Raw genomic sequence first — 21858 nt, forward strand, 5'->3', positions numbered from 1 at the left:
ACTTTAGACTCTTTAGGTTGAAAACGATGTGGCAGATAAAGACACATAATGCTAAAAGCTAATTTTATTTCGAGTATTGCCAAATACTCATCAGCAGTGGTCTTTGGAAATATTCATTGTGCTTGTTAGTCCATATATGAACCTGTGGCCAGACTTAGAGCTCTGAACCTGTGAAATGAGAAACAATGACCTAATTGCTTTTATTTTTTTAACCATATGCACTAAAGCTGCACAAAGCTTTCGTTGTTTATATTTTAAGTTTTTTTTTTTCATTTTAAAAATATTATTATTTTTAAAAATAATATTTGAATATTATTTATAATTTTTTGACAATTCATTTAATTTGTTTAGTGACCATCCAGTTATTTCAAGTATTACCAAATACTTATCAACCGTGGTCTTTAGAAATAAACTTTTTCTATTCATTGTCAAACGAATTATTAAGCCCGAAATAATTTTTTCTAAAGCTCTCTGATAATAGATATTTAGGAATGCTTGATGCAACTGAATGTTGAGTCAGAAAACTAACTCGTGACCGTTACAATTTTTATTTTCGCAACGGTGGTTAAAATACTCACTTAGTACACTAAACTATACTAAAAATTAGTGTGTTCTTTTACTAATTTTGAGACAAAGAAGTTTCAGTACGCTGTGGAGAGCTAACGAACTCGACCCTCGAGTGAATGCAATTATTACCCTTAGAAAAATATTCCACACTCCGTAATTTCTTGCTACTTAGAGAGTTTTGCAGATACCTTAACAATTGGTACACTTAGAGAAATATACTCTAACCATATACTAGTTAAATTGACCTAATCATTTTGTTAGAAAGGTTTTAGCTTATGTGGTAAAGAACATGGTGTAAACCAACATGATGCGTCGAGTAAAAATATTTTAACCGGAGATTTAGGTGTAATATTCTGAACAAATACTGTTATTAAGTGTTAGACTTTAACAACATTAACTTTAAATGCAACTCTAGTATCGTTAATAACACAGGAGTCTATGCAACGCATACCTACCCACACAATTTTTATTTTATCATAAACTGAAATTATTTTAAGCAATTTATTATTTTTTTATAAAAAAAAATTATGTTAATTTTAAAAACATTTATAGTGAATCGATCTCTGTCAGTTTCCTGTGTCACATACTTAATGCATTACGTGTGTGATTGAAGTTCTTCAGCATATCAGAAACCACTTTAAATGAAAGAGCTACTATTTTATTTATAATGTATATATTTTTCACCAACTTATTAACATTTAAAATTTCAACAACAATTGCAACAAAAATAAATCAAAAAATGAACACCAAAACTGCAAGACCACAGATACTTCGATACTTGGATTCTTCGATACTGCGAAACCTGTTGGTGTCTTAATAACACTCCTGTTCCACCGAATAAATCAGCTATTCAAATGGTATCAAATAAATTGCTTCGGCTGGCATGGGAAACATTAGAAATGAAATTAAAATTAATTTTTGGCAATGAAAAAAGTCATATAGCTTTGAAATAAATTAAATTAATAATGCCAAAAACAAGAAAGCTATGGGGCAACAATAATAACTAAACTAACAAAAAACTTTTATTCAAAAAAATATCTCAGAATTTGAATAAATGTTTTCCCACGACAAAATTTCGCACAAAAATGATGCGGTTTTATTAATTTTAGCTTCGGTCAAAATTTTCATATGTTCTGGTTTGATGGGATTCATTGATGGGTTCACCTTGCTCCCCAAATATTTATTTATTATTGCTGTTAAATCTTTTTAATTTAATTTTTGCTTAATTTGTAAATCAATAAGAAGAAACAAACTACTAAACTTTGAAAAATGTTTTAAAACTGTCAATTTGTTGTTTTGTTAATAGTAACACATGTTATCGCGAAGTGATTCAGACGTAAAATATACTTTGATCTTATCGGGAACTAGTTTCGAATCAAATGGTTTCCAAAATTTATAAAGACACCATAAGGTTTGCTGTGTAAAGCGGATAACTGGATTATGAATTTACAAATTTTATTAATTATAAATTTGTTTTTTTAATTATTCGAGGAATAATTATCTGAGATGACAAACATTTTGTTTAATTTGGATATATTTTAGTCGCCACTGCATTTAACTATAATAATAAAAATTTCATTTCGAATTGAGAAAAATACAAATTTATATTGCTTCTTACGCATATAAATATATATGTGCAATAGTACGTAAAAAGCATAAACTTTATATGATTTTTATGAGTTCAAGTAATATAAGTACAAATTTAAACGTTGTTCTTTGATAAAGAGAAAGTGCTATAAGACCTATGATTTTTAAAATTGTTTTTTGTTTACTCTGACAGCCAGGCTGCTCTTAAAGCTCTGCCTTCTTGTATTTTCAAGTCAAAACAGGTCCGAGTTACTTGTCGCTCGGCATAAAACAAGCCTTTACTGGGTTCCGGGTCACAGGGGAGTTTTGGGAAATGAACAAGTTGTTAAGCAAGGCAGAACTGCATCAAAAACTGCTTTCATTGGCCCTGAACCCTTTTGTAGGTTTAATGGACCAGTACAAAAATAAACTATCAAAGACAGGGAAAATCATATGCGGCTGGAATACTGCGAAGACTTTCCAGAACTTAGATAAAGAAAAGCACTGATATAACCATACTCCTACAAAAACATTCTTAAATTTTCAAAATATAATTTAAGGTTTCATTACAGGTCCTTATGGCTTGAAATATCTGCTAATTCGGAATGCAGATAACGACTCGAATATGAGGAAACTGGTATATGTATTCTTTTTGACTGTCGAGCTTTAATAACGCATACTAGAAACTTGTTTCATTTGGAATTTCAGTAATCAGAACAGATTAATAGCTCTTTTCTAGATTTAGTTCTGGTATTTGCTCACAAAGCATTAAAGGTTTTTGTGTAATCAATAGTGAAATTGATAGAATAGGGCCCTTTTGGTCGTAGTACCGACTGCTGGGTGATTTCACGTCAAAGCTTTAATATATATAATATAATGTCCGTTTTGATGAAAAGAACTAAATTCTTAATTTAAACTTTTGTTTTGAATAGAAAGGTATTTCGAACAGTATTAAATCACAACAATTAAATTTTTGATTATTTCATTAATTAATTGAATTTTCGGCTGACCATACAACTGTTTTAAGTAATGCCAAATACCCAGCATCAGCGGTCTTCAAATTATTTCTTATATTTAACTATTCGTAAATAATTTTTTTAGATTGCGAATACCAAGGATTAATAATTTGTTCTATAATAATGGGATAAAAATTTTGAAATCATTTTACTGTCAGAACCATGGGTCAGAATTGAGGAAACATGTATCGTTAAATAGAACTGAGTCTTGTACTCAACTACATGTTTTTTTATACTTCTTATTTTTAAATAAATATATATTCAGGATTGTAATCAACTTAAATCCAAACAATCGGGACTCACAGAAATAATAAATTATAATAATCTTACTTGGTAGTCGTATCTAAATTTTTTATTGCCAGATATGTTATAATATCGGGAGTTTTCTTAGCTGCTTGTGAACGGAAAATGTTAATGCTAGACAGATATATTATTGGAATGAAATTTCTTTTATTATAATCTGATAAATAATTCTATGGCATTTATTTTTTGAATATGATTTCCGCCTAGGAACATATCTACCGTGAATGCGAGTTATATGGTCCATTCGTTCAGTCTAATTTTTGACTATTTTTACCATGTGGCTGTATGGAGTCAATGGTGGCATAAACATTGGCTTTCAATACTTCAAGGGTTGCTAGTTTGTCGGCATAAGCCAATAACTTAACTTAGCTCAATAAAAATTAATGGCGAACCATCTTCTTCAAAACTTCATGCTACAGCAGCAATATTCTCTTCGGTACACAAATTTTTCTAATCTTCTAATTGCGATAATGAACAATAACTGCACGAATTGCTTTCTCCCTTGTCCGATTTTGTTGACCCCAAAATGGACGAAGTGGCTCTATGAACTTCGGGAACAGATTAACTTGTTTTCAAAGTAAATTTCCACTATTTGGAAGCTTTGTTCTACCGTTAAACGATTCATGATGAATTGTCAAACCTTTTTGATTAGAAATGTCAACACAGTTTGACATCCTTAGTTGTCAAACCATATAGTAGTTAGCGATATCAATATTTCTCATGCAGCTAAAAAAATACCCGTTACTTATAATAAGTATATGTCTTATACTTATGAGAATTTTAGTGGATTTATAAATATTTTTATAACATATAGTTTAATATATAAAATATGTAGATAAAAGTACAGCCTTAAAATAGAAAAAATATTAACAAATATCATATATATTTTTATTTATATCAATATTTGACTTTATTTATACTTATTTTATAGATTACTCTATATCTTATAAAAATACTTGTAAATGTACCAAAATTCTTATAAGTTAAAATATTTATATTTTCGTCAAGATTAAATATTTTCTCGAAATTTGTCACCTTTGCGCCTAGCACTAAGTATAATTGATAGGCATAAGTGATTACTAATTTTCTGTGGTTATCTGCGACATATAAGATAGTTACACCATTAATAAGAAGCTTGATTTATTAATGTGTTGATAGGCCAACTTATATTACCCAAGAAAAGTTGCAATTCGATGTCCAAAGCCAGCCGACTACGACTACAAAAAATTGAGCCACAGGACAGCTTATCATGGAGGCGGTTGCTAGCAACAACAAAAACTGCAATAGTTACAGATATGAGAAACTATAATTGTCATGATACAAACGTATAAATTCGCTTAACATGGTTAAGTGTTTTTGGCATTAAGAACTATAAGTGAATCTACGGTTACAATGTGGCATTGTGGTCATGTAGCGGTATGGCAGTGTGGCGTCTACCGGCGCAACAAATAGATATTCGCACATTTTAAATATGATGCCATGAAAGCGACTCAACTGAGATTTATCTGCATAGAAATACATTGCATATGTGCATACATACTTATGCCAAACTTCATTTTATTTTATTCAACCTTAGCTAAATTCATTTATTCTGTTCTATTTTTTCCATTTCACATGATGCAAGTATAACATTTCACAAAGTTTAGTATACCGCAAACGAGCAGTTTCGCTGTGGACTTACTTAAAAGATACTGGAGTGCTTGTTAAGCGTTGTGGTTGGTATCGTTACCGTGTCACATTTTCTGCTTTTTTCCGGAATGAATATCATCAAGTCGCGAATGCTTTTATTTTGAATTTTATCTGTAAGAATTACTTCGTTGCGGGATGATTAGCAAGCTGGTTAGAAACAAATGATCTATCAAGTTTGTGAGCGCACAAAACCAACGATTCACTGATTTTAACTTTAATGTGAATACTAGCACAAGATTTTCTAGGTTCATTATTAAACTTAAACTTATCAAAAGAATGTTTGATAATAAGGTCCAATATTCATGATAACACTAGATTCATATAAATTGTATCTAAAATGGATTATAGTTATTTTATAATCATAATTAATAATATTAAATGAAAGAAATGTTTAAGTTACGAATAATATATAAGAATATCATCGAAAAAGTAAAAATAGTGAATATAATTCATCATCAATCAATTCAAAACCCAATTCGTGAATTTCACCAACGGCAACTGCCAACGTGTAAAGTATTATCCTGTCTTAGTTAAGCAATCCTTTTTTTCTTTACAAATAGAAATTCGTTCAAATAGTAAATATATTTAATTTATATTATAATATTGCAAAAGCCAGAACTAGGGAGCTACTAATGCCGAACAGAAAAGGCATCCGACTTGTCACAGGGTTTCTCACTAGACATTGCGAAATCTAAAAAATCTATCGAATTTAAATATTACAAGAGACGATATCTGCAGACTTTGTCACGAAGAAGAAAAAACATCAAAACACATTCTATATCACTGTGATAGCCTTGCCAGACTCGGACGTCAGTACTTCTCAACTGCGTATTCACCTATAACAGAAATATGCAATATCTCTCTAAGGGACGTAATGGCATTTTTATCTGATATGCGTCTATGGAACTAAAATGGGTTTGTCACAATATTCCTTAAACGATCCAATGACGTAGTGACATAGTTCCCCATCCTTTCAAAATCTATCAATCTTTCTATCTACTATAATATTCTGCAGTAAATTCCAAGCCTTCTTATACATCATCTTTCTAATATCTGCAACAGGGCGAAGAGCACTATTGTAATCTGAGTTTTTCCTTTCATCAAAACTAAATTTAAAAATTTATAAATAAATGTATATAAGTTTTACTTATTTTTGTTTTATAATAATTGTTATCACCATGTACCAATCTGAACAAAATATTCAATAGAGTTCAACTTATCTGCCATCAATTCCAAATTAATTCAGTTCAATATCATGCACAGCTTAATATTTCTCTAAAATATACAGAATAGAAATAGTTCTCTTTAGGTTCAATACATGACCGTGGGTCGTCTAGTAAAATGTCCTTTACAATGTCAGTACAAGAATGATGTCTACGCTTACACAACTCTGAAAGTATTTGACAGTTAAGATGTGATTTTTAGCCGAAAAATCAGTTGTAAGTGTCGATCACTGAGAGCAATTTATGATTATCAATCAATATCGGTACCCCAAATGTTAGATCATAATGAAATCACTTGATATTACTGAAATTCAGAGTTCTGATTCCATAACACTCTGATTAATTAAGATTTTAGATGATCTTTGTTAAATTCGGGCTTTAATAAAATCTGAAAAGATCACTGATTTAAGCTTGCCATTGTGTATTCTCACTCATCACTCATTCACTCATTGTATAAACGTTTTTAAATCGCAAATAGTGCCATAGGTGCGTTTTATCAGTTGAATATTTGGGTCATTGTTTAGTGCTCATTTCTGTACCGATTACAACTCGTTATGATTTTAGACGCAATTCTGTTTATTCAAATATAGTAAAATTTTGACAGTACACCAATGAAAATGTTTATTATTGCTAATAGATGGCCTCACTATACATACGATCTTGTTTACTTTCTCATGCGTATTATATTATACATGCAATTACTTCGCTAAGTACATATTAATAACTATATTACTACTTTTATGCCTAAACTGCTTCAATGTAATTTTAATTTTTTTTTATATTATTTGTATAAATAGAATTGTGGGATAATATATCTGGGATCCTCTATTAATGCAAAAACCATCTTCCTGCTCATAAGAAAACCTCACCCAAACAAAAGATTCGCAGTTATTTTGTATTGTATTGGTAAGAGAAAAAAAACATAAAAATGGGATCTAAAATAATATATTCAAATAAAATATATATGTATATATAAAAATGAAAGATAAAATTAAATAATCATCTGCATATAAAATTGTAAAGGTTCGTGTCAGACTCTGTGCAACAACCACACGATTTTGTTCGATCTGCTTTAGTAATATCACCTTGCATAGCCGAGATGTATGCAGATATATACAGATACACGCAGATATTTAGTATAATGTATGAATGCATATGTTTTAAGACTCTGATCATTGCATGCAAATGTAGACAACAAAAAGCAAATATGCCCAACAATAATCCTAAACAACATTTTAGTCTGTTGCAGGCAGATCATCATCAACTCGGATCAGAATTTTTGCTCTGTTTGCTGAGTTTTATATTTATTTTTATTTATTAGAGGTTTATTTTCTGATTTATTGATTTTGTACAATAAATTTTGCATGTTTGCATCCAATTTAAATAAAATTCGACAATTCTAAATCACCACATTTTGACATTGGCTACTGTGGATCCTAAGTGTTATACGATACCAAGCGTTTCCGATGCGTTGCGATATTATCCGAAATACTGACCCAACAATGCGATACGTAAAACTGATACAATTTATTCGGCTTGGAGCCGACTTAAAGCACATGCGAATTTATCATTTGGGTTCAGTCATGAATTAAGGAATAACCACTTTGCGGAAACTATTTATTTATTGAATTCAAGGTTAGCTAAGAATTTATTAACTTATTAACTTTTAAATAATGATATTCATTTGCAATTACACATCTGTTCAAATGTGTTTGATTTTAAGAACTTAATTTAAGTTGGAAGTACTGATTTGATCTAATTACAGACTTATCAGATTTTGTTATTCTATTGAATATTAAATAGCTTTTTAAGAAATAAATTTAATTTTGTATTAATTATTATATAATTTATTTATATTTAAATGAAATAAATAAATAATTTAATTTAAATAAAATAATTTAATATTATAATATAATAATCAATTAGACAATAAACACAAAAAGCAGCTATGGTGGTAAAGTAAGGTTGTATTTATATCTATTGAATTTTATTTTGATTTTAAATCTAATGCATTCTATGAAGTCTCGTCAAAAAGATGAAATAATCCAATAGCTAATATAGCATAAATTATTCCCAAAGATACAAAAGTTTCCTTTTTTCCTGATTCTTGTCTAATAATATGAGAAATTATTCCAAATTCTGGAAGAATTAAAATATAAACCTGTGGATGTCCAAAAAATCAAAATAAACATTGACATAAAATTGGGTCTCCTCCACCAGCTGGATCAAAAAAGGAAGTATTTATATTTCAGACGGTTAATAATATAGTAATAGCTCCTGCTAAAATATTTCTATTCACTTATTAGACTGTATTTTATTTGTGCCCAACATATACCCTACTCTAGCTGTTGCATCTCTTGGTTGACTTGGCTCTAACTTGGTCAAAAAACGTGTCAGTCAGCTATTGTAACTAAAACGGAATCTGCTCAGCACTAAGGTAACGGTGCTGAGACTAGGTCTTCACTACAATGACATTTGTACCGGCTGTATCTCTGAAGACAAGGAGGAAACTATGTTTTATCTGATGAGTTAGTACCCACCTTTAGCTAGGAAAAGATTAAAAATCTTGTTAGCCCCTTTCCTTACCGATCTGATCGAGCTGTTATCCTGCAATATTAAGGTCTTAGCCAGTTTCATAGAATTGTCAAGTGGTTGCCTTTTTCGACGTTCAACGTATACTGGCCTTCGAATCTATGTACGAACCAACGCTATTCCTGTGGTATCACAACGGGCCATTATTTGAGCTTAAGAACTTCTAAATTTTATTTTTTGAATATCCAATGGACACTTACCGTTTGAATACCGCGACATTGACATAGTTAAGCGCATAAAAATTCAGCGGCTACGCTGGCATGGTCATGTCGTGCGAATGGAAGAAAGTGCTCAGGCTAGAAAGGTATTTGATTCGATACCCGCAGGTGGAAAACGCGGTAGAGGACGTCCGCATCTTCGGTGGAAGGACCAGGTGACCAACGATTTGGAGGCGCTCGGTACTACCAACTGGCGTCAGAAGGCAACTAATCGGGCTGACTGGCGGAGGCTACTCGACGCGGCCAAGGACGACACACGTCTGTAATGGCCAACTAAGTAGGTAAGTAAGTAATGGACACTTACTTATTACTTCTAGTAAGAACTAACCTGTTACATATTAAACTTAACAACATACGGCGATCTAGTGAACTCAGTTTGTAGACCAAAGTGCAATTTATGAACACAAATGTGAAATCTATCTTGTACTACAGCTGTGCAACACGAACGCAGTCCAGACATACATATATAGAGAAAGATGCAAGAGTTTGTCAACAAGTGTCTACATAGAATTCTCAAAACATGGTGACCAGATCAAATATCAAATGAACGCCTGCTGAACCAAATGAATCAAAAAGCGGCAAAAACTGAGATAAGAACGAGACATGGATAGTGGATAGTATTTAGAAAACCGAGAAATTCGAAAAAAATTGGAGAGAAAATATATGTTATGAAGACATAGCATAGATTTTATAGAACACATATCTGCGTAAAGAGTATTGCATTTTACAAGCATTTTTGACAAGAAGCTAACAACGTTCTTATCTGCCATGGCTCTGTATGGCTTTGTATTTTTACAAAAAAACGGGTTTGAAGTCAGTTTCGGTCATAAAAGAAAAATTAATCTCTGAAAAAGATATAATGAATTAAGTTTATCGATAGCGTAGCACTCGATAAACGGTTGATGGGACTTAAACTAATGGTAAGAAATTAATTTATGCATAATAATTTAATGTTTCCCTGTACTTTTAATAGTGATTACACTAAGTATGTTGTATGACATTATGTGTATATTTATTTTTTAAAATAAAATTCGTTTCCTTCATCCTTTGGTATTAAAATTTGTGTTCAGCTTTGCATTTATTGTAGTTTTAACACCTGTTAAACATTTCCCAATTACAGCAAAATTTACACCTTCAACATAAATCATTAAAACTTGGATATATAGAAATAAAAACAAAATAAATTGACGTTAAATGCCGATAGCTATCAAATTTCGCTTCACGGCATGCGAACTTTTGCAGTAAGTCCGTGTGTCACTGCAACATATTTTTGATGAAAGAAAACCTGCGAAACGCTGAGTATCACCAGAACATGAGCATTTGATAAAGATCTCAGCGCATATTACTCAGGATAACGTCTATGCACTTAACTTCCAAATAGCAGCATTGTTGTAGGAAGACAACTTTGCACAGGTCCTGCGTGATCCTGCCTTTATGAGAAATAAATAATTCATTGTTGACTGAAAACATGACACATAGGCGGTTGTAATGCTTATTTCACATTTTTTGAATTCTAAGCCAACAAAACCATATATAAAAAGGCCACGTTGAAATATGTCCAGAAGCCACACAAATTTAGTATAGAGTATTTAAAGTATAAAAGGAATTGGACATAGGTATTGTGGGTAAAAGCGCATTAATATGGAAAGCAACATATTTGTGAGCATTAAAGTGCATTCGTTTGATGTGAAGGAATTAAAATGTAAGGCCGTTGTGTGAGCGTCCTACGCCAGCACAAAAAATTATACTTGTGATATTGTTGGGTCTCTACTTGAACCCTTTCGAAAGACTCTCGTGCTAAGCCTCATTACATGGCACATAAGTTGTGCTCATAACTCAGTTTTCGACTATTATCAAATATATCTCTCTTACGTATATTTATTATTATTATTATTTATTTTTTGTTTTTTTTTGTGAAAACGTTTAACTTGTACGCGCATATGTAAGCTTATGCTAAGTCGGTATCCTGCGAATTAATTGGTTCTTAAGTTGGCACTTGGTGTACGTATTGAAAGGGTTTTTATGATTTTCCTGTATCAATTTCAGAAACTGAAATGAATTGTATCTTTGGGTCTTTGTGTAGTTTTCTTTTCGTTGGTTTCGTTTTTTGTTGCGCTTATTATTATTAATTTTATGCTGTTCGTGCTCTTCTCATATAAATTCTGTTGTATTTAATCTATGACAACTTGATAAACGCGCATCACGCACATTGCACGTCTGCGCCACAGGATATGTCAGGTCGAGCGTTACGCATATTAACACCTGTTCCGGTATGTGCTCTCTATCTTCAGGATATCATTCAGTTTAAGCTAACTGAGTGTAAGCATTTATGGTATTTGAAATGATCTGCGGAGTGTGAAGGCGTTTAACTCGTATTTTGATATTATATCATCTAAGCATATAACCACAGGTTATCATAGTTTTATGGTTTGTTTGTCAGTTTAACACCTTTGAAGGTGTGGCAATGCATTTGGTGTACATATTTAAAAGGTTAAAGGTCTAAAAGATCTTCTGTCTATGCGTTAAACAGAAGAAAACTATAAACATATTTAATTTATGTACTATTCACGCAGCTGAACTAGACTGGAATAGTGCATACGTCAGCAGTTGTTAAAAATATACATCGTTTCGATAATTAACAGCTTAATTATAATTACATTATATAAGCGAAATTTAATATGAAAATATGAAACAATGTTTTTATATTATAGAAATTGTTTAAGTTCACAAGTTAATGAACAAAGTATAGGTTATTAAGAAATAAAGAAAATAAACCCTCCACCAAAGTTTCGAAAAGTAGTGAACTACAGCAACAAAAATTCTTTAATTCTATACTGTTTTAATTAATTGAATTTTTGGTTGACCATACAACTATTTCGAGTAACGTTAAGTAACCATCATCAGTGTTCCTAGAAATATTTCTTGTATTAAATTATTTGTGAATCATTTTGTTTGAGACTGCATGTATCAGGTATTGAACTCGTGCCCTGCCAAATTTGAAAATCAGAGTCAGCGCTCCTTAACCAACTTACTCAAAGCCGTACTTAACTTGTATGTTCGCACTTTTTTCTGGAGTTTAACAAATTAAGTTGTTGTGTTATATAGAAGAGAATGATTGAATTAATTAATAATATTTTTTATTTTTGATTATTAAATTTCAATACTATTCTGTTTGTAGAGGCATTATTTGCTGCATACGTTTATATTAATCTCTCTTATGTAAAGAACCTTATCTAGGAATGTAGTTTGTAATTTTATTTATTTTATTATTAAATATTGCCAAGGTTTCCAAATTTTTTTTGACTTCGTCCTCATTTCATATAAGTTTCATATGAAACTCACTAACTCATTTATTTTTAAAAAAGTATTTAATATGAATCTAAATTTCATATATTTTATTCACTAAAACCCATTCAAATTAATAATTAATATACATATATTGTATAACACTACAAATTATTTTTTTAAATAAATATATATTATTACTAATATTACATAATATTACATTTCATGTATTTGGACTATGAATAAACATCTATTTGAATGACTTTGAAAGCTAATACACAAAAACCAATCCATATACTAACAGTCAGACATCGTAGATAGATCAATAGATCACTTACATCGGCACGCAGATCAAAAATGTGTGTAATTCATTTGCATTATAAAAACATTATAAAAACAACTTCACTGTATTTACTCCATAATAACCGACATTTACGTCTCAAATTTTAACACCAAAGTTTAAATAGTTAGTCCTTAAGATAACACCTTTAAAAAGAATTTTAAAGGATATAGTATGTGTCTAAATGACAACTTTAGTTTTTATTTGGATTTATTGTAACTTTTTGACCACATATTACTATTAAACAAATAATTTGCACCAAAGAAAGGGTTCAGTCAGAAAACCTAATTATAGTTGAGATAACTACTATAACACATATACAAATTTGTAGTCTATATTTAAGATTTTGGTTTTAGCTTCTTCTTAAAAACTGTTTTCTTTGACACTACTATCTCATATTACATAAAGACTCGTCCTGTTAAATAGTTGATTTTGATACTGAAGTGGTTCCCTATTGCAATGAGTTAAAGTCATTCTGCATTGAGGTTGCACCAGCACTTCTTTTATATGAAAACCACAAATACAACACTTGTACTTATTTACATCTATTGAAAAGTTGGACATCCACTTGCAGTTGAAGAAGTGTAAAATATTAGATAGATAGGTTTTATTTATTTTATAAAGGTATTGAAATATTATATTTTTTTCACATCTTTGTTAATATGGTCTAAAAATGGATGTGGGTTATGGGTGTCTGTTGTGATCAGTATATTATATTCCAAACAATGTTTAATTTAAACGCAATTTGAGTAAAATTTTTTTTTACTTTTTATATTTTATATAAAAAAAATATATTATTTATGTTTATGCATTTTATATTATAAATGCAATGCGCCTTATCGGAATGTATCTTCATTCAACTTACTGCTTCCGTACAACAACCTCAAATTGCTAAGTTGTTTTTCTATCTCATGAAACATAAGTTTTGTGCCGAGTGTTAATAATTTCTTCTGAATCCCATGAAATCAATCCAAATCAGTGAATACATGTCTAAGAAAATGAAACACATTATTGAAAATGTATTTTTTAAATAAGTGCTTATATTAAACGCACCTTTACAGGATCTATCTATCAAATAACCAAATAACCAATCGAGACATAGCAAATCCACTAGCGAAAACCAATTGCAGTTAAAGCAACTGATTTTGTAAGATCAATAATGGTTCCAGAAAATGCAATCCTGAACTTTTAAATCCCATCACTAATCAAAAGATGGCTTTATACAATATTACTCCATGGCACTGGCTCTTGTAGTTTAATACACACCAATCACTAAAAAGAATATCTATTGGTTCCGAAGTAGTCCACAATCCTAATCTTTTGCATCTCGTCACATCAGCTGATTAAGAGATGGCCTTATACAATATTACTCCATGTAAGTGACTCTTGCAGTTGAATACAAACCAATCACTCAAAAAGATACGTATTACTTCAGAAGTAGTCCATAATCCTGAACTTTTGCATCTCATTATATCAGCTGATTAAAAGATAGATGGCTTTACATGACTGCTGCAGTCCATGTCAATGACTGTTGAATGTATATATCTAATAATACAAAGCAGATTTTTAAAAACGTTTATTCTTAATATAATAATATTATATATAATATAATAAAAATATAATATAATAATATAATAATCTTAATAAATGTATACCTTCACAGGATCAGTCTAGCCACTGACTAGATATAAAAGCAATTTAGATATAAACCAACCGCTCTTCTATGCTCACTTGCTCACTAGGATACCGATTACTTCCATAAGTAGTCACAGCAAATGTAATCTGGAGCTAAAGATTCGCTTATATTTTTTAAACAAACACATACTTTACTGCATAGTCTTGAGATCCAAACAATTGCTGGAAAATGCTTAAAGTTAAAAAGCGGCTTGAAATTCTGTATCCAATAAAACACCAATTTTGATTCTCAGCGTATGGGAAAACAGAAAAAACAAAACACCTGATCAAAAGAATTTTAAGATTGCTTTAAATAGTTCGAGTTATATATACGAAGTTATACTTACATATTCCATTTCATTTCATACATTCCATTTATAAGAGGCGCCCGATCATCACAGCCTGTATATACGGTATGAGGCCCATAACCTTAAGTAATGAATATTCAATGAATTTGAGTAAAACCTCAGAAAATCCATTATTCAATTGACAGTAGGTGGGCTCAGCTTTAAAATTTTTTATATTTTGGTTTTTGAACTTTTCAACTTTGGAAACTTACGAGTATACATGGTATATATTTTGTTTTAATATTAATGTGAAACAATACTTGGATTCGTTATTTTTCTTCTTAATAATGAGTTTTTATATGGGGTTTATTATATATTTTACATATCCTTGCGTGCTTTTAAAATATTTTCATTTTACCTGCCACGGAAAAATACTCGATCATATCAATAAATCAGCGTCTAACTACTTTATAACTCCGTTAAAAATTAAATTTAATTAATAAAACATAAATAATTAATAATCTTGCACTTTTAACTTTTAATTTTGAATTTTGAAAAATGTCCAAAATGATCCAAAATAAGTTTTGTTAAGTTTTTAACGAATTATTTTTTTAACCAATTATTTTTTTGACGAATTATTTCAAATTTTTTATTTATTATACATATTTTTACTGAAAATTTTTAAAAATTCAAAGAAAACTCGATTTAATAAATATAGAAAATTAAAAATCGGGGGATACTACGATACATTAATAATTTATTTTTAGTTTTGACGTTTGAGTTGTCTTCTACTGAAATTATTAAAAATATATAATCTTTAATGTGAAACAATTTTTAAATTCATTATTTTTATCTAAAACTCAAGTTTTTATATGGAGTTTCTTTTATATTTTATATAATATTACTTACTTGTATTACATTTTTATATGTCCTTATTTTTTACAACTGCTCTCTTTTAAATAGTTTTATTTTACCTTTCATAGATGAATACTTAATATTAATAAATCACTATCCAATTGCTTTACAACTCCGTGAATAATTAAATTTAATTAATAGAAAATTTAAATAATTAAAAATCTTGCACTTTTAACTTTTAATTTTGAATTTTGAAAAATGACCAAAACGATCCAAAATAAGTTTTGTAATATTTTTTACGAATTATTCTTTTAACCAATTATTTTTTTGACGAATTATTTCAAATTTTTTATTTCTTACATAAATTTTTACTGAAAATTTTTGAAAATTCCAAGAAAACTCGATCTAATAAATATAGAAAATTAAAAATCGGGGGACAATACAATAAATTAATAATATATTTTTAGTGTTGATGTTTGAGTTCTCTTGTACTGAAATTATTAAAAATATATTATTTTTAATGTGAAACAATTTTTAAATTCACTATTTTTATCCAAAACTCAAGTTTTTATATGGACTTTCTTTTATATTTTATATAATATTACTTACTTGTATTACATTTTTATATGTCCTTATTTTTTACAACTGCTCTCTTTTAAATTGTTTTATTTTACCTCTCATAGATGAATACTTAATAATATTAATAAATCACTATCCAATTGCTTTACAACTCCGTGAATAATTAAATTTAATTAATAGAAAATATAAATAATTAATAATCTTGCACTTTTAACTTTTAATTTTGAATTTTGAAAAATGACCAAAATGATCCAAAATAAGTTTTGTTAAGTTTTTAACAAATTATTCTTTTAACCAATTATTTTTTTGACGAATTATTTCAAATTTTTTATTTAGTACATAAATTTTTACTGAAAATGTTTGAAAATTCAAAGAAAACTCGATCTAATAAATATAGAAAATTAAAAATCGGGGGATAATACAATAAATTAATAATATATTTTTAGTGTTGATGTTTGAGTTCTCTTGTACTGAAATTATTAAAAATATATAATCTTTAATGTGAAACAATTTTTAAATTCACTATTTTTATCCAAAACTTAAGTTTTTATGTGGACTTTCTCTTATATTTTACATAATATTACTTACTTGTATTACATTTTTATATGTCCTTATTTTCTACAACTGCTCTCTTTTAAATAGTTTTATTTTACTTCTCATAGAAGAATACTTAGTAATATTAATAAATCACTGTTCAATTGCTTTACAACTCCGTGAATAATTAAATTTAATTAATAGAAAATATAAATAAATAATAATCTTGCTCTTTTAACTTTTAATTTTGAATTTTGAAAAATGTCCAAAATGATCCAAAATAAGTTTTGTTAAGTTTTTAACGAATTATTTTTTTAACCAATTATTTTTTTGACGAATTATTTCAAATTTTTTATTTATTATACATATTTTTACTGAAAATTTTTAAAAATTCAAAGAAAACTCGATTTAATAAATATAGAAAATTAAAAATCGGGGGATACTACGATACATTAATAATTTATTTTTAGTTTTGACGTTTGAGTTGTCTTCTACTGAAATTATTAAAAATATATAATCTTTAATGTGAAACAATTTTTAAATTCATTATTTTTATCTAAAACTCAAGTTTTTATATGGAGTTTCTTTTATATTTTATATAATATTACTTACTTGTATTACATTTTTATATGTCCTTATTTTTTACAACTGCTCTCTTTTAAATAGTTTTATTTTACCTTTCATAGATGAATACTTAATATTAATAAATCACTATCCAATTGCTTTACAACTCCGTGAATAATTAAATTTAATTAATAGAAAATTTAAATAATTAAAAATCTTGCACTTTTAACTTTTAATTTTGAATTTTGAAAAATGTCCAAAACGATCCAAAATAAGTTTTGTAATATTTTTTACGAATTATTCTTTTAACCAATTATTTTTTTGACGAATTATTTCAAATTTTTTATTTCTTACATAAATTTTTACTGAAAATTTTTGAAAATTCCAAGAAAACTCGATCTAAAAAATATAGAAAATTAAAAATCGGGGGACAATACAATAAATTAATAATATATTTTTAGTGTTGATGTTTGAGTTGTCTTGTACTGAAATTATTAAAAATATATTATTTTTAATGTGAAACAATTTTTAAATTCACTATTTTTATCCAAAACTCAAGTTTTTATATGGACTTTCTTTTATATTTTATATAATATTACTTACTTGTATTACATTTTTATATGTCCTTATTTTTTACAACTGCTCTCTTTTAAATAGTTTTATTTTACCTCTCATAGATGAATACTTAATAATATTAATAAATCACTATCCAATTGCTTTACAACTCCGTGAATAATTAAATTTAATTAATAGAAAATATAAATAATTAATAATCTTGCACTTTTAACTTTTAATTTTGAATTTTGAAAAATGACCAAAATGATCCAAAATAAGTTTTGTTAAGTTTTTAACAAATTATTCTTTTAACCAATTATTTTTTTGACGAATTATTTCAAATTTTTTATTTAGTACATAAATTTTTACTGAAAATGTTTGAAAATTCAAAGAAAACTCGATCTAATAAATATAGAAAATTAAAAATCGGGGGATAATACAATAAATTAATAATATATTTTTAGTGTTGATGTTTGAGTTCTCTTGTACTGAAATTATTAAAAATATATAATCTTTAATGTGAAACAATTTTTAAATTCACTATTTTTATCCAAAACTTAAGTTTTTATGTGGACTTTTTCTTATATTTTACATAATATTACTTACTTGTATTACATTTTTATATGTCCTTATTTTCTACAACTGCTCTCTTTTAAATAGTTTTATTTTACCTCTCATAGATGAATACTTAATAATATTAATAAATCACTGTTCAATTGCTTTACAACTCCGTGAATAATTAAATTTAATTAATAGAAAATATAAATAATTAATAATCTTGCACTTTTAACTTTTAATTTTGAATTTTGAAAAATGTCCAAAATTATCCAAAATAAGTTTTGTTAAGTTTTTAAGGAATTATATTTTTAACCAATTATTTTTTTGACGAATTATTTCAAATTTTTTATTTGTTACATAAATTTTTACTGAAAATTTTTGAAAATTCTAAGAAAACTCGATTTAAAAATATAGAAAATAGAAAATCTGGGAACATTACGATACATTAAAATTATATTTATCATTTTAATGTTTGTGTTGTCTTATATTTAAATTGTTAATAATATATGTATTATATTTAATGTAAAACAATTTTTAAGTTCATTATTTTTTTTCCAAACCTTAATTTTCCATATCTACTTTCTTTTATATTTTACATAATATGACTTACTAGTATTGTATTTTTATCTATTCTTAGTTCTAACAACTGCTCTCTTTTAAATAGTTCTATTTTACCTGCCATGGAAAAATACTTGGTAATATTAAAAAGCCAACGTCCAATTGATTTACAACTTGGTCAACAATTAAATTTAATTATTAATAAATATAAAATAAATGAATAAAGTAACGATAAGTTTTAGTTTTTAATTTTGAAAAATGTCCAAATAGATCCAAAGTTCGTTTTTAATGAACTATTTTTTTAACCAATTATTTTAGGTGTTTTATTTGTTTTAAAGTTTTTCGCTGTAAATATTTGAAAGTTCATATAAGTCTCATTTTATAAGTTTAAAAAGAAAACGAGATTAAAAGTTGCAGGAAAATATATTACATTGTTAAGATATATATATACAAATCTACATAGATATATGCGGCACGATGCACCATTTAGCTTTTTATTTACTGTACTTACAGTTTTTTTAAAGCACTCATCTTGCATATTACTTTCCTTCACTTTTTGGCTGTTTTTGGAATCATGATAAAAATGACAGTTTCATCTCTAGCGCTATATATACGTTACAATATTTTTTCATCACTTGTTGTAGTACGGCGTAACCTCACCCGATAATTCTAATGCATATCGTATCGTATCGCTCTAGTATGTGTTTACTTTTAATGTGTTAGCTTTATATATGAGTAAGGATATTTATATATAGTATCTTTACTACCGTACAAATAAATCTGCAAAATACTAATAAAAATGTCAATAAGTAATCAATTATTTTCTGTACACACTATTATATTTGAAAGGACATATCAAGGAACAAACGGATCAAAGAAGATATGAAGCAAATATCGTATATGAGTATATATACATTTTTAAGTTTTTGTTCCTTTTTAATTGAGAATAAACATGTTCGAGGCCTTAAAGGCTTAATTACTTGTGCTGTGAGTTATATATAGCCCCCACAATGTGCACACACGCAGAAACTGAGACACTTGTTGCGAGTACTGCCATATTGATATCATTCAAAGAAATCAGCTCATTAAAAATTTTGTTAACTTGTTCTGTATTTTCTCACATTTTATGTCTTAGGTAAATATTTCGACTTTATAAACTGATATTCATATATAAAATCACACAAATATATATGTACATACATATATATATATATATATATGCATATGTATATAAAAGTATTTTTTGTATTTTCATTTTGTTTTACAAAATATTATATTGACATTTTTGGACACGCATACCGCACGATGCTACACGAGTTATGTTGTAGACGATAAATGAATTTAGCACGGTTTTGTACAACACGACCATGAGTATAGCACCAAGATTAAAAATCATTTCCCAATACTACCCATACTACCCATACTACCCATAAGTGATATAAGTACGCATTCTATATGTGTAGCGAAAAAAGAAATCTTGTATTCAACTTCACACAGTTGATCATAAAAATTGTATCGCTAACAATAAGTTGGCGAAAGAGTTCTGTGACCAAATACATTCCAACAAAATCTGACATTTGTACGAACTTCGATGAAATGTGCACGATAGACAGTCAGCTAAGACGGACGCCTTAGTAAGAACGCGAACATTTCGTGGAAGCTTCACAAACGAAAGATATAACTTATATCTGTGCATATCAATGAGAGTATCGAAACCTATTGATCCTGTTTGACAGCAACAGCAACAACTACAGCAACAGCAACAACTACAGCAACATCAACAGCAGCACTTTCGACAACTAAAAATTTGTTTATACAAACTTTAAGTAGCAACAACATACAGTGTCGTACTACAAACAGAGCAGATTTTTACTAACCAACAGATAGTCAATGTAGAAGCGACATTGAGAATATGTCAACATGACAATATCAAAATTATGGCCCAATAACACTATCAGTAGCAGCTTGTTATAAATCTCATAAACTTTCATTGTGAACAAGTTTTTGTATGCCAAAGAAATCACTATACTAGTGGACCATTGACTTTAAAAAGAAATGCAAATGAAATACATTTTGGTATATAACTAAAGATATATTTTAAAATATGAAGTTTTTTTGGGTTCGTTATTGTTTAATTTTAAAAAATGTCACACTCTCAATATCAAATCATCAACTAGTATAAAACAGAAAATTATTTTGTCCCTTAGATATAAGAAATATAACTAGTTTTCTTTGCCATGAAAACGCCACTTTTCTGTAATTAATCACGATTATATATGTTCTTTATGTTAAATTTTTAATAAATTGTTACAAATTTATTTTTATTATAATTGAGGTCATATATTTATAGCGTTATAAAACTATTAGTTGCATTCGGCAGCTTTTAGTGTGGCAAAAAAACAACAAGTTGCTCGCTTAAAGTTGCTTAAATATACGCAAAACAATAACACTACTTTCTCCATCTAAACGACTAGTTATGAAGTAGCCAAATATTTTAGCGACTGCAAAAAAAAAATGTCATCAAAGTGATATTCCAGTCCTCCAGTCCAAATTCAAAAATTGTGAAAATAAAATATATAAAATTGTAAAAAATAAATATTTAAAAACTACACAAAACTTTTAAGGAATGTATGAAGAAAGTATAATTCAAAGCGGTTTAAAAATTTTAACTTATTAATGCTAACAATTTAATAATTATTAAGGCATAAATATTCTTTATTCTTTTGACATGAATGCTACAATAAAACAACGTCAGATTACTTAAGAATCACTTGGCACCACTGCTTAAGTCAATAAACAAATGAGCAGTAAAAAAAATTCAAGCTAATTTGGAGTTTATGAATATTTGCAATCTCCGAACGCAAGATTATACATCGCATACTTGTCCAATTAGAT

At 28.2% G+C, this 21858-nt stretch overlaps 1 long non-coding RNA gene across 1 annotated transcript; it reads right to left on the reverse strand.

Annotated features, from left to right (window-relative positions):
* Positions 1 to 13597: 13597 nt before the first annotated feature.
* LOC119662204 lies at positions 13598 to 15272 on the reverse strand. The gene is made up of 4 exons (XR_005250725.1): positions 14821 to 15272; positions 14455 to 14756; positions 13853 to 14344; positions 13598 to 13789 (listed from the first exon to the last, which is right to left on the reverse strand). It is a non-coding gene; the product is annotated as an uncharacterized LOC119662204 (long non-coding RNA).
* Positions 15273 to 21858: the final 6586 nt, after the last annotated feature.

The sequence above is a fragment of the Teleopsis dalmanni genome, chromosome X, assembly GCF_002237135.1.
Source record: "Teleopsis dalmanni isolate 2A chromosome X, ASM223713v2, whole genome shotgun sequence".
NCBI lineage: Eukaryota > Metazoa > Arthropoda > Insecta > Diptera > Diopsidae > Teleopsis > Teleopsis dalmanni.